A 14,639-nucleotide genomic window follows, 5' to 3' on the forward strand; every position below is an offset into this window, starting at 1 on the left:
TATTAATGGACGTTGTAACTGCTGTGAGTTGATAACATCTTAAAAATAAGACAAAAATAATTACGATGATGCAAGACTCTGAACAAACTGCATTTTCAATATAACTCTAATTTTAACAACATCAGAAAGCAACTTTATGTTGTTCAATATTTTGATCATTTAACAAACAGCAGCACTGTAAAAGGAAAGTAGGCACAAAACAGTTCAGTGTAGGAGGGTTTACAGAAGGACGGCGCTTCTCAAAGGAGAATGTCTTAAAAATGGATTTTCCTCCACAAAGAGCCTGGTGTTGCAGCTTGGGCTGCAGAATTCCTATGAATAGTGAGATACCACTGAGATGCAAAGCTGTGAACTAGTAAGTGATCAGGACCTTCCCTCAAGCCAGGATGTGAAACAGCCAAAGGAAGTGGAGACCTCCCAGATGGAGAAGTAAAGGAACCTTGAGAGGGCACAGCACATATGCGCAAACAAGGGCGATCTGTCCAGCTCCTGGACTGCACATTTTAAAACACACCATCCTCAGGGCATTCTGGGAAAACCCACCAGCCAGACAATGTGGCTGCTCCCATGTCCTGGGGGGAAGCTCTGTCCTCTCTATCTCTTTTAACTATGCAGCTTCCAAGGAATGTGAAACATTCCACAAGGAGGAAGGGCCAAGCTGGCCCACAGCTAGCTAGACTTGACCTGTTAACCCTGTGTTTAAAGATGCTTCAGTTGAGTTGACCTCACCTCCCAGCCTGCCATCAAAGCCACCTCTGTTAAGCCTCCCGTTTGATGGGGGCTGCCCATGCCCAAGCTGCCTTCCCAGTCTTCCTAACTGTGAACTAAGGACTAGTGTTTAAGAAAGGATAGAGCCATGTAATTGCAAATTGTCTTAAGTTTTGTCTCATTTGGGGATCATCTCTGGCTTTTTACCTTGGAAACAAATGCTCTCAAAATAATGAATAAACTGTCAAACTTACAGCTGAGACAGAATTAGAATGATTAGTGTATTAATCAGGGTTATTCCAGAGAAACGGTATATATATTTATATATATCTCCCATTGAGGTCAAGAAAGACATGCGTATAGCTAGCTAGGTAGTTCACTATATAGCTAGATAGATAGATTATAAGGAATATTTGGCTCATGTAATTGTGGGCTGCCAAGTTCAAAATCTGCCAGGCTGACCCCAGCAGGCTAGAGATTCAGGTAAGTTGATGTTGCAGTGTTAAGTCTGAAATCTGCAGGCCAGCAAAGTGGAAACTGAATCAGGGTTTCCATGTTACAGCCTTGAGGCACAGTCGCTTCTTTTTCAGGGCACTTCAATCTTTGCTTTTAAAGCCTTTAGTTGATTGGATGAAGCCCACCCACATTACAAAGGGAAGTCTTCATTACTCAAAGTCTGCTGATTTATATGTATGTGTCATCTGAAAAAATACCTTCACAGCAACATCGAGACTGGTGTTTGATCAGACACACAATAGGCTAACCAAGTGGACACCTAGAATTAACCATCACAACCAGTAAGCATGGAGAGTTTGACCCACAGCTCATACTCGTGTTTTATCAGGACAGACTCTGTAGCAGAGCATGGCCTGATGCCAGGGCATTCCAAGGTTCCTTAGCATGTAATGGTGTCTCTTTTCCCTGGGATTTTATCTACTTGTGCAACCTGTGGCAATTTTTGAGAAATGTTTGCTACTCCATTGGTCTAACGAGTCAACCTTCGGGATGGGCAAACATTTTCTGTAAAGGATCAGATAATGAATATATTTTCCTATTTGCAGGCCGCACTGTCTCTCTTGCAACTGCTCAAGCAAAAGCAGCCATAGGCAATATGTAAGTGAATGAGTGTGGCTGTGTTCCAATAAAACATTATTTACAAAAATAAGCAGAGGGCCTGATTTGGGCCATAGGTGAAGAAGAGTTTGTATGATATCTCCCTTTGGCAGGGATATTTTCTCGCCGCCAAACATGGTGAAGGGGATGGGTAAGTGACACTGTGGGCTGGGATGCTTTTAGTTGTGAGGAATAAAAAACCCAAACAATGGGGATTTTATGACCTCACATAATAAAAATCCCCAGCGATGGGTAGCTCCAGACTTGGTTTATTCAGTGTCTCAAAGTCATCTTGAAGGACTCAAGTTCTTTCTTTCTTTGCTCATTGCCATCTTCAGCATATTGGTTTAATTCTCCTTGATATTTGCAAATTTCTGTGCTTTCCCTCAGACACGCCCACATTCAGGGGAAGAAGAGGACGAGTGTTCCAATGAGGCTCCTTTTATTTTTTTATTTTTTGAGACGGGTCTCACTCTGTTTCCCAGGCTGGAGTGAGTGGCACGATCACAGCTCACTGCAGCCTTGACCTCCCAGGATCAGGTGATCCTCCCACCTCAGCCTCCTAAGTAGCTAGGATCACAGGTACATACCACCACACCTGACTAATTTTTTGTAGAAATGGGGTCTCACTTTGTTGTCCAGGCTGGTCTCAAACTCCTGGGCTTAGGCAATCCTTCCGTCTTGGCCTCCCAAAGTGCTGGGTTTACAGGTGTGAGCCATGGCGCCCCACCTAGGGATCCTTTTAGTACTGAGGGAAGGAAACCTTTTCCAGAAGCTTCCCAGTCACCTTCCCTTTCTTCCCATTGGCCAAGACTAGGGTGCAGGCACCTTGGGGAGGGTGGACCACTATGACCGACCCAGTGCAGGACATGGCTGGCCAAGGGGAGGAAGGTACATAAGCCAGGACAATTCAAGCTCCATCAGAAAGCTGGGGGTCAATAGTATCCCCTGGAAGAAGCCCTGCAATGCCTGCCACAACCCTGCAGAGTCCCAGCAGCTGAGGGGGTCTATTCCAGGGGCGAGATCACGGCCTGCAATGTGTGAGCTGGGTCTCAAGAGGGAGAGAGGGAACAGGCTGGAGAGACGGAAATCTGGGAGAGCAGCTCCTTGGGAGAGCACCATGCATGAGGAGTGAGGCTTGGGGCAGCTGGGAGAGGACCCAGATATGGGGAGAGAGAGCGGGAGTGTGGCCAGGAGCACAGGGGGCCACTCAGGCCAGAGAAATGGGAACTGGAAATGCTCTGGTGAAGGGGAGAGCAGCAGCTGGGCCTAAGAAAAGCCCCCATGGGCTGCTGGAGGCTTGGGGAGTTGGCAGTGAGCTCTGGGCTCTGGGCACAAGAGGCTTTTGGAGGCTGGGTGCTGGCTGGACTCTGTTTGCCAGCCTTCTCTGTAAGTCCCAGGGATTGGAGCACAGCAAGCAGGAATAACAGGAGACCTGGGCCCTTAGAAGGAAACTGAGGAGCAGCCTGGATGTCCATGCTGTGTTCCTGAGTATTAAGGTGACATTTTCTTGGCCACTTTTTATCTGCATGGTGTTGGGGAGACCCTGCTGAGGCTAGGGTTCTTGTTCTGGTCTTGGAGGTGGCAGGGCTGGGGCCTGGTGGGAGAGCTTGGCATAGCTCCCAGGCTCTGCTAGGGCCCAGCTCTGCTCAGGAATTATCAGTCACTCAGGGAAAACCCAAAGGGCACTAGGCCTCCAGCAGTCAGCAGCAGTCACAACCAAAGTGGGGAGTGGCTCCGTTTGCCTTCTCCACCTGAGCTAGTGCTCCCCTTTCTCGTGCTTCCTTTATCTCCCACATCGATCAGCCACTTTTTCCTCCTCTTCATCTGCACTGCCACACCCCACCTTGAACACTTAGCATCCCAGGTGACTTAGCTGGAGGGAACCTGCTATGGACCAAATTGTGTTCTCCTAAATTCATATGTAGAAGCTCTAATCCCGTGTGATGGTGTTAGGAGATAGGGACTTTGCAGGGTGACTGGATCATTTGCATGGAACCCTGCTGTGTAGGATTAGTGCTTCTGTAAGCAGAGACATAAGAGAGATGACTTCTTTCCCCCACGTGAGACTATAGCAAACAGGCAGCTGTCTGTGACCCGGGAAGCCAGCCCTCCCTAGAACCTGATCATGCTGGCACCCTGATCTTGGATTTCTAGCCTCCCCTCCAGAACTGCGAGGAATAAATGTTTGTTGTTTGAGCCACCCAGTGTATGGTATTTGTTATGGCAGCCCAAACTGAGTGAAATAGAACCTTAGGGGTTACCTGGTCAAAACCCCCCTTGTTCAGATGATGAGAGGAGAGAGGCCCAGGCCATCAGGCAGGTGAGGTCTATGGCCAGCCTCAGACTTTGGTTTCCTGATGGCATTAAGAATCTCTGCTCTGAGCCTGGAATGAATACAGGCTCTACCTGTTTTTAGCTGTGTGCAAATTACCATGCACTATGGTTTCCCATCTATAGAATGGGGCTGTAAGGGACCTGGCCTCACAGGCTCTGGGGATTGGAGGAGATGGAGCAGGCAAAGCACTGAATCCACTGAGGTCTCAGTCTCTCAGTGATTATCATCGTCGTTGTTGATATCTAGAAGCTCATACTGTAAAAAGAATTGCACAGCATATGTTTAAACACAGTGCTGGGTTTTCCTTGGGCTTGCTCTTAAGTTTGGGCAAATGCTCCCTAGTAATGTGCACAGCTGGGCATCCCTGAGGCTTGGAGCTGGCAAAACCTTTTGGGATGGCCTTATCCCTTGGGTTGCATGTGGGCAATGACCCCAGGCTCCAAATCCCAGCAGAGTCAAATGGGACCATACTCCTGGACTCCTGACTTCCTGGATGCTGCTATTCTTTCTATGCAGCTGTCTCACCCTTGTCATAATGGGAAACTCAGGGCATACCATTCCACTTAACTGCAACTTGGCTTCTCGAAATACCTCTTCTCTTCTGTGCAAAGATCATGACTCAGTTCTTCTTCTGTGGACAATGACAAGACATTCAGCCAGTCAAGCAAGTCCCATGGGAAATCCCCATTTTGGCCAGCAGAGACAGTTCCTCTTTATCTCCCGAGAACACTACCCTTTTGCTCCCCTTTCCAGGTAGTCAAACAGCTAACTGTTCACCAGCAGGTTAGCAGCTGAGCCCAGGGCTTTGAGGGACAGATGACAGCTGGATGGCTGACCAGCTTGCAGAGAAAGCTTGAAATCTTGGGCACACAGGGAATGGAGCAAGAGATTTTCCCATTTGGACATACCGAAGAGTAAGTTCTCTTTGAGAGACTGGTGAGGAGTGAGATGGGGTAGAATTCCAGGAAAAGGGGATGAAGTTTGTTTCTCAGGCAAACATGCCATCAGCAAGGTATGGGCTCTAGGCTGAGCTGACAGCAGCAGATAGGGCTTGATGAGTGTGACTTCCAGCCTGCAGAGAGAGCTGCATTCCCGCAAGAAGGGAGCAAATGGCCCCAGAGCAGCTGTAGGCACCAATGTCCCAGGAAAAAAGCATTCTGGGGCCAGGAAGATCCTGCCAATACTTCACTTACATGATAATATTTAATTCTCAGCCATTTGTGAAGGTCAGTACTACTATTATTGCTTTTTTTTCTGTTTTTTTTAAATGTATTTTTTATTATTATACTTTAAGTTCTAGGGTACATGTGCACAACGTGCAGGTTTTTTACACATGTATACATGTGCCATGTTGGTGTGCTGCACTCATTACCTCATCATTTACAGTAGGTATATCTCCTAATTCTTTCCCTCCCCCTTCCCCTCACCCCACAACAGGCCCCGGTGTGTGATGTTCCCCTTTCTGTGTCCAAGTGTTCTCATTGTTCAATGCTACAGAATGGGAAAAAAATTTTGCAATCTACTCATCTGACAAAGGGCTAATATCCAGAATCTACTATTGCTTCTTTATAAATGGAGAAACAAAGGCTCAGAGGAGTTCCACTAGCTGGCCACATAGCTGGTGAAGGGTAGATATAGGGCTCAAGCCTAGGTCTTGTGTACTTGATGGTCAAAGTTCTCATCAGTGCACTCCATTTCCTCATGGTCATGGTAAAAAAGTAAAAATTAGGAGCAGTACTTTAGGACTCAGTAGCTCAGATGCCTCATTTTCTAGCAAAACAACTATTTTACTGGAGAAAATGACAAATATTAGTTCATTTAAATCTCTGGAAATTGTCCTAAGGGCACACAGCAAATGGAGAAACATTCATTTAAGAAAATCTACTAAATTTTGGTAAAAACAGTGAGGGAGGGTCCATGGCATTTGACCCATGATCCACTCCGCTACCCTCTCTCAGCTCTGCCTTATGGAAACTCTGCCCTAGGGGCTCTACTTTGGGCAGGTGTGGTCAAGAACACGGGGGCTTCCTCTCCCTGTAGCTCTCAGTCTAGGCTATAATTTCACTCTGGGAGGGACAAGATGCTGCTGTGTCTCATCCCACTTGGCCCTGTGTTGCAGAAGCTCTATTCTAGGGAGGCACGGCCAAGATAACTTAGGTTTACTTTCTCTTCTGAGCACCAAGTCATTTAGCAGAAGCTCTATTGCAGGAGCAACTGGTTGAGAATACTGGAGCCTTGATTACTCCACCCCAACTCACTCCTAGGGCAGAGGTTCCACACTGAAAGGGGCAAGCTGAGAATACCAGGGGCCACTTCCCCGAGAACCTACTTGTAGAGCAGAGGTGTCACTCCAGGGAAGCAGGTAGTTCCCACTCTCAGCTCCTGTGCAGTGCTGCAGACGTTTTACCCAGGGAGAAAGCAGACAGTAAGAATGAAGAGCTTATAGCTCTGCCTGAGAGGAAGGATTTTGTTCAGGACAGGATATGGATAATTCTGTGCATCATACTGTTATTGAAAACAATGAATATCTTGGGGAGAGCAATTAAAAGTGCCCATAACTCCATGAAACCGGTAGCAAAAACAAAAGGGCAGGACACCCAGAAATTTAACAAGTAACTGGGAAAAGAGACAGCCAAGATCCCAAGAGCCCTCTTGGCATCACAGTCAATTCTGGGAATTGGGAAGGCTGGGCAAATACTAGGCTATAGCCAGTCAGGAGCAATCAGAGCAGAATGTGGGGCAACTTGAAAACACTCCCCAATTTACACACAAATCCATTAAAAAAAAAGTATAGATGCCTTCACTGGCACAAGGGGCTTAAGCACATGCTCTGACCAAACCCTAGACTGGGGCAACTCCTAGAAAGCTAGGTCAAAAAAATAAAATCACATATATCTCAGGCAGTCTAGATCACAGTTTTGTAGGCTCAAGATTGTGCCCTCTTAGAAGTGATCAGAGAAGAGACATCCAAGCTACTGGTCCCTAGATGAATGTAGGAATAAATGTAACCTCTTTGAATTTTGATAGAGGCCTCCAAGCCTTATGCCCCTAGTTAGATACTTACTTAAGAGGTAAGTATCTTATTGGTTAAGGGGTCTTAACCACAACTTTTGACCAGTAAATGGCTTATGCTGACCTAGGAGAAATTCTGAGGTAACCAGTCTAAAAGATAAGGACAGGGAGCAAGGACATCAAAAGCTAAACATTGGGGAAAAAGTGACTGACTTCATAGAATTAGCCCATACCAGTCAATAAACAAATGAATAAACAAACAATAACAAGAGACCAGGTGAAAAAGGAGGGAGAATCAGTATCCAAAATTGATACCAATTATGCTCTAAAATGTTTAAATAAGGGAGTGTGATCCACAGGGAAAATTGCAAGCAATAGACACAACTTTTGAGGGGGCCCAGATGTTGAACTTAGCTGATAAAGACATCAAAGCAGCTGTTATAAATATGTTCACAGAACTAAAGGAAACTACATTTAAAGAATGAAATAAAAGTCTGATTATATCTTACAAAATAAAAAAGAGATATGAATTATTTTTAAAACAGACCAAATGGAAATTCTAGATTTGAAAATTACAATAAATGAAATTAAAACTTCACTAGAGAGACTCAACAGTAGATTTGAGATAGCAGATGAAAGAATTAGCAAACTTGAAGATAACTTGACAGAGATTATGCAACCTCAATGACAGTAAAAAGAATGAAGAAAAAGGAACACAGCATCAAACTAATGTGGGACACTATTAAGCACACCAACATATCCATAATGGAAGTATTAGAAGGAGAGGAGAGAAAAAAGGAGAAGAATAAATATTCTAAGAAATAATGGTTGAAGAATTCCCAAGTTTGATGAAAAACATTAATACGAACATCAAAGAAACTCAATTAACTTCAAGAATAAATGCAGAGACTTACATTCAGACACATTTTCATAAAAATGTTGAAAGACAAAGACAAAGAGAAAATCTTGAAAGCAGTAAGAGAAAAATGACTCATCACACATAAGGGAACCCCAGTGAGAATAACAGCTGATTTTTTATCAAAAACAATGGAGACCAGAAGGCAGTGTGAGGACATTCAAAGTGCTGAAAGTAAAAACAAAAAACAAAAACAGAAACTGTTGACCAAGAATAGTATATCTAGCAAAACTCTTTCGGAAACAAAGCTGAAATAAAGATATTCCCAGGCAAACAAAACCTGAAAGAGTTTGTTGCTAGCAGACATATCCACCTAATAAGAAATACTAAAGAAAGCTCTTCAGGCAATGACAATAGCAGCACAAAGGAGACAGATGGAAACAAAGCTACATTGCAGAAATGAAATGAAACCAGATGGTAACTTGAACTCAAAGAAGGATATGAAGAGAACTAGAAATGATAAATAAAAAGGTTAATATAAGAAGTGAAAAATATATACTCTTTTCTTCTTTCAGCTTCTTTATAAGACTTGATTGTAAAAAGCAATAATGACAACAATGTGTTGCTGGGTTTGTAATATTTATAGATCTAATACATATTAGTAGTAGTATAGAAAGTTGAGGACAGAATGGAGCTATACAGGAGTAAAGTTTTTATATTTCAATGGAATTAAGTTAGTATAAATCTAAGGTAGATTTTGATATGTTAAGACCTGTGTTATAATCACTAGAGCAATCTCCAAGAAATTAACTAAAAGGAACTAAATTTTTGCACTAGAAAGTATTTATTTATACAAAAGAAGGCAGTAAAAGGGGAACACAGAAACAAAAAATACGCAAGATATATACAAAAGTAGAAGCAAAGTAGAGGAGAAAATGAAGAGAAGTTGGTGAATAGGTCACATATATAGTTAGACAGAATATATATATATATAAGTTCTAATGTTTGACAGCAGAGTAAGGTGACTATAATTAGCAGCGATGTATTGTATATTTCAATGTTGCTAGCAGAGAGGAATTGAAATGTTCCCAACATATAGAAATGATAAATACCTAAGGTGATGGATAACCCAGGTACACTGACTTGATCATTATACGTTCTATGCATGTAACAAATACTCTAATGTATCCCATAAATATGTAAAATATTGTATATCAATATAAAAAAGCAAAATGAGATATATAAATCCCATCATATCAATAACATAAAATGTAAATGAATTCAGTGATCAAATCAAAAGGTGGTGGTTACTGTATTGGATAACAAAACAAGATTTAACTCTATGTTGTCTACAGGATACACACTTTAGTTTCAAAGACACAGGTTGAAAGTAAAAGATGAAAACCTGATACACACTTTAGTTTCAAAGACACAAACAGGTTGAAAGTAAAAGATGAAAACTATTTCCTGGGCAAATAGCAATCATAAGAGAACTGGAGTAGCTACAGTAATATCAGACAAAATTGACTTTAAAACAAAAAAGTTACTAAAGGTAAAGAGAGACATTCCATAATAATAAAAAGTCAATGCGTAAGAAGATATAAAATTACTGGCTTACATGCATCTAACATTAGAACCTTGAACACATTAAGCAAAACCTAACAGAACTAAAGGGAGAAACAGGCACATTAATTATAATAAAGACTTTAATATCCCACCTTGAATAATGAGTGGAACGAATCAGATGATCAACAAGGATATAGAAGACTTGAACAACAATACAAACCACTTAGACTTAACAGACCTCCACAAAGCACACCATCCAACAACAGGAGAACACACATTCTACTTAAGAGCATGTGGAATACCCTTCAAGTTAGACAGTATGGTAGGCCATAATACAAATCCAATACATTTAAAGGAATTGAAATCATACCAAATGTGTTTGCCACCCACAGTGGAATTGAGTTAGAATAGGTATAAATTAAATAACACACTCCTAAATAACCAACAGATCAAAAGAATAAATCACAAGGTAAACTAGAAAATACTTTGAGATGAATGAAAACAAAAACACAATATATACCAAAACATATGAAATGCAGTTACAGCAGTGCTCAGAGAGAAATTTATAGCTGTAAATGTCTATATTAACAAATATATGGCCAGACACGGTGGCTCACGCCTGTAATTCCAGCACTTTGGGAGGCCAAAGCAGGTGGATCACCTGTCGTCAGGAGTTCGAGACCAGCCTGGCCAACATGGTGAAACCCTGTCTCTACTAATAATAAAAATTAGCTGGGCGTGGTGGCACACACCTGTAATCCCAGCTACTCAGGAGGCTGAGGCAGGAGAATTGCTTGAACCTTGGAAGCAGAGGTTGCAATGAGCTGAGGTCATGCCATTGCACTCTGGTCTGGGCAACAAAAGCGAAACTCCGTCTCAAAAAAAAAAAAAACAAAGAACAAAATCAAACAAAACCTAAACATATTTCATACCAATAACCCTACTTTCCACCTTAAGAAACTAGAAAAATGAGAGTAAACTAAGTGCAAAGTAAGTAGAAGAAGGGAAAAAATAAATATTAGAAAAGAAATAATGAAATAGAGACTGTAACAACAAAGCAGAAAATCAATGAAAACAAGTGGTTTCTTTGAAAATATTGAGAAAATGGACAAAATTTTAGCTAGATTGACCAAGAAAAAAGAGAAGGCTTAAATTACTAAAATGGGGAATAAAAAGAGGGGGCATAATTATTGATTTTATGGAAATAAGAGAGATTACAAAGGAATACTATGCTGACAAATTAGATAACTTAGATAAAATGGACAAAACTCTAGGAAGACACAAACTGTAGAAACCGATTCAAAGGTGAAATTTTAAAAAAATCTGAGGCTGTATATCAAGTGAAGAGTTTGAATTAGGCCAAGGCCCAAATGACCTCACTGGTGAGTTCTACCAAAATACAACAAAAAATCGATATCAGTCTCTCACAAACTCTCAATAAATAGAAGAGAAGGGGACATTTCTTGATTCTGTGAGAGCAGTATTGCCCTGATTCCAAAATAAGAGAAAGACATCACAAGAATAGAAACTACAGACCAGTATTCCTTATATAGAGAAACACAAAAATCCTCAACAAAATATATCAACATATAAAATATAACCCAGCACCATGTAAAAGGATTACATACCATGAGCAAGTGGGATGCATTACATGAATACAAGGTTGATTAAATACCTGAAAATCAATTAATGTAATGAACCTTATCAATAAAGGACAAAAACCACATAATCAATTCAATAGAGGCAGAAAGACCATGCGACAAATCCAGTACCATTTCATGATAAAAACACTCAACAAACTGGAAGTAGAAGGAAATGTCCTCAATCTGATGCAGGGCATCTGTGAAAAATCCACCAGTAACATGGCACTCAGTGGTGAAAGACGAAATGCTTTCCTCAACCATCAGGAGCAAGACAAGAATGTTGGCTCTTGTTGCTTCTATTCAACATTGTACTAGATGTTCTCGCTAGAGAAATTAGGCAAGAAAAAGAAAGAAAAGGCTTCCTAATTGGAAGAAGTAAAATTTTCTATATTTGCAGATGACATGATATTGTATGTAGATAATAACAATGTATCCATTAAAAAAAGATTGTATAATACTGCACGGTGGCTCACTCCTATAATCCTGGCACTTTGGGGGGCTGAGGCAGGAGGACTGCTTGAGTCCAGGAGTTTGAGATCAGCCTGGGTAACAGAGTGAGACCCTGTCTCTATCAAAAGTAAAAAATTAGGTGTGGTGGTGTGCACCTGTAGTCCCAGCTACTTTTGAGGCTAAGGTAGGAGGATTGTTTGAGCCTGGGAGGTCCAGGCTGGAGTGAGCCATGATTGTGCCACTGCACTTAGCCTGGGCAACAGAGAAAGACCCCGTCTCAAAAACAAAATACAAAACAAAAAGACTGTAACTAATAAATTTGTTTAGCAAGTTTCCAAAATGCAAAATCCACGTACAAAACCAATCATATTTCTACATTCTAGCATCTGAAAATGAAATTAAGAAAACAATCCCAATCACAAAAGCAAGGAAAAGAAGAAAACACATAGGAATAATTTTAAGAAAAGAAGTGTGAGACTTGCACGTTGGAAACTACAAAACATTGTTGAAAAAATTAAAGATCTAAATATGTGAAAAGACACCCCACATTCATGGATCAGAAGATTTAATATTGTTCAGATGGAGTGGAATACTCCCCAAATTTATCTACAGAGTCAGAGAAATCCCTATGAAAATCTCAGCTTTCTGTTTTGCAGAAGTTGGCAAGCTGGTCCTAAAATTTATATAGAAGTGCAAGGGACCCTGAATAGCTAAAACTATTTTGAAAAATAAGAACAAACTTGGAGGGGGCTCAGACTTCCTGGTTTCAAAACTTACCACAAAGCTACAGCAATAAATGGTGTGGCAATGGCATCAGGATAGACATACAGATCAACGGGCTGGAGTTGCAAGTTCAGAAATGAACCCTTTCATTTACAGTCTATTAATGTTTAACAAAGAGGCCAAGACAGTTCAAGTCAACAAATGGTGCTGTAACAGTTGTATATTCACATGTAAAATAAGTTAGATTCCACTTCATACCATGTACAACAATTATCTCAAAATTGATTATAGATCTAAATGTAAGAACTAAACTATAAAAGTCTTAGAAGAAAATATAGAAATAAATCTTCATAACCTTTGGTTAGGCAATAGAGTCTCAGATTTGACCACAAAAGAATAAACAACAAAGAAAAAAAGAAAAATTGAATTTCACTGAAATTAAATTGTTTCTTCCTTAAAGGATACTATCAAGAAAGTAAAAAAGGCCGGCGCAGTGGCTCACGCTTGTAATCTCAGCACTTTGGGAGGCCGAAGGGGGTGGATCATTTGAAGTTAGAAGTTCAAGACCAGCCTGGCCAACATGGTGGAACCCCATCTCTACTAAAAGCACAAAAATAACCAGGCAGTAATGGCGTGTGCCTGTAATCCCAGCTAATCAGGAGGATGAGGCAGGAGAATCACTTGAGCCTGGGAGGTGGAGGTGGCAGTGAGCTGAGATCACATCACTGCACTCCAGTCTGGGTGACACAGTGAGACCCTGTCTCAAAAAAAAAAAAAAATTAAAATAAAATAAAAAAATAAAAAAGAAGAAAGAAAGAAAGTAAAAAGACGACCTACAGAATGGATGAAAATATTTGCCAATCATGTATCTAAAAAGGGTATAGTATTCAGAGTACATTAAAAACTCTTACAACTCAAAATGAAAAGACAAATAACCCAATTAAAAAACAGGCAAAGCATTTGAATAGACACTTCTTAAAGATGATATTCAAAGGCCAATAATTACATGAAAGAAGCTCAACACTACTGGTCATTAAGGAAATACAAAGCCACAGTGCATGTATGACTGTAATAAAAAAAGACGATGACAAGTGTTGGCAAGGAGGTGGAGAAATCAGAACCCTCATACACTGCTGGTGGGAAAGTAAAATGGCGCAGCCCCTCTAGAAAACAGTTTGGCATTTCCTCAAGAAGTTAAACACAGAGTTACCATATGCCCCAGCAATTCCACTTCTAGATTTATACCCAAGAGAAATGAAAGCAGATGTTCACGCAAAAACATCTATGTGAATGTTCATAGCAGCGTTATTCCTTATAGGGACAAAGTGGGAACAACCCCAGTGTCCATTAACAGACGAATGGTTAAACAGAAGGTAGTATATCCATACAATGGAGTATTATTCAACCATGAAAAGAAATAAAGATACGTGCCACGACATGGATGAACCTCAGAAATATCACGCTAAGTGAACAAAGTCACAGAAAAACCACTATTATATGATTCAATGTATACGACAGAAAGCAGATTAATGGTTGCTTAGGGCAGGTGATGGGAGGTAGGGAGTGAGTGCGAATGGGTGCTAGGTTGTGTTTGCTTTGGGGGATGATGAAAATGTTGTGAATTTACATTGTGGTGAACATAGTTTAAGAATCTACTAGAGGCCTGGCATGGTGGCTCACGCCTATAATCCCAGCACTTTGGGAGGCTGAGGCGGGTGGATCATGAAGTCAAGAGATCAAGGCCATCCTGGCCAAGATAGTGAACCCTGTCTCTACTAAAAATACAAAAATGCTGGGCATGGTGGCATGCGCCTGTAGGCCCATCTACTCAGGAGGCTGAGGCAAGAGAATCGCTTGAACCCTAGAGGCAGAGGATGCCGTCAGCTGAGATCACACCACTGCACTCCAGCCTGGCGACAAAGCGAGACTCCATTTATATTAAAAAAAAAAAAATCTACTAGGAACTGTTTAGCTGTACACTTTTTTTTATTTAAAAATTTTTTAAAGATTATTTTGAGACAGGGTCTCACTCAGTTGCCCAGGCTGGCGTGCAGTGGAATTATCTCAGCTCACTGCAGCCTTGACCTCCTAGGCTCAAACCATTCTTCCATCTTCGCCTCTTGAGTAGCTGGAACTACAGGTGTGTGCCACCATGCCTGGCTAATTTTTTGTACTTTTGGTACGAACAGGGTTTTGCTATGTTGCCTAGGCTGGTCTCAAATTCCTGGGC

Source organism: Hylobates moloch, unplaced genomic scaffold (assembly GCF_009828535.3).
Source record: "Hylobates moloch isolate HMO894 unplaced genomic scaffold, HMol_V3 SCAFFOLD_3, whole genome shotgun sequence".
Lineage (NCBI taxonomy): Eukaryota > Metazoa > Chordata > Mammalia > Primates > Hylobatidae > Hylobates > Hylobates moloch.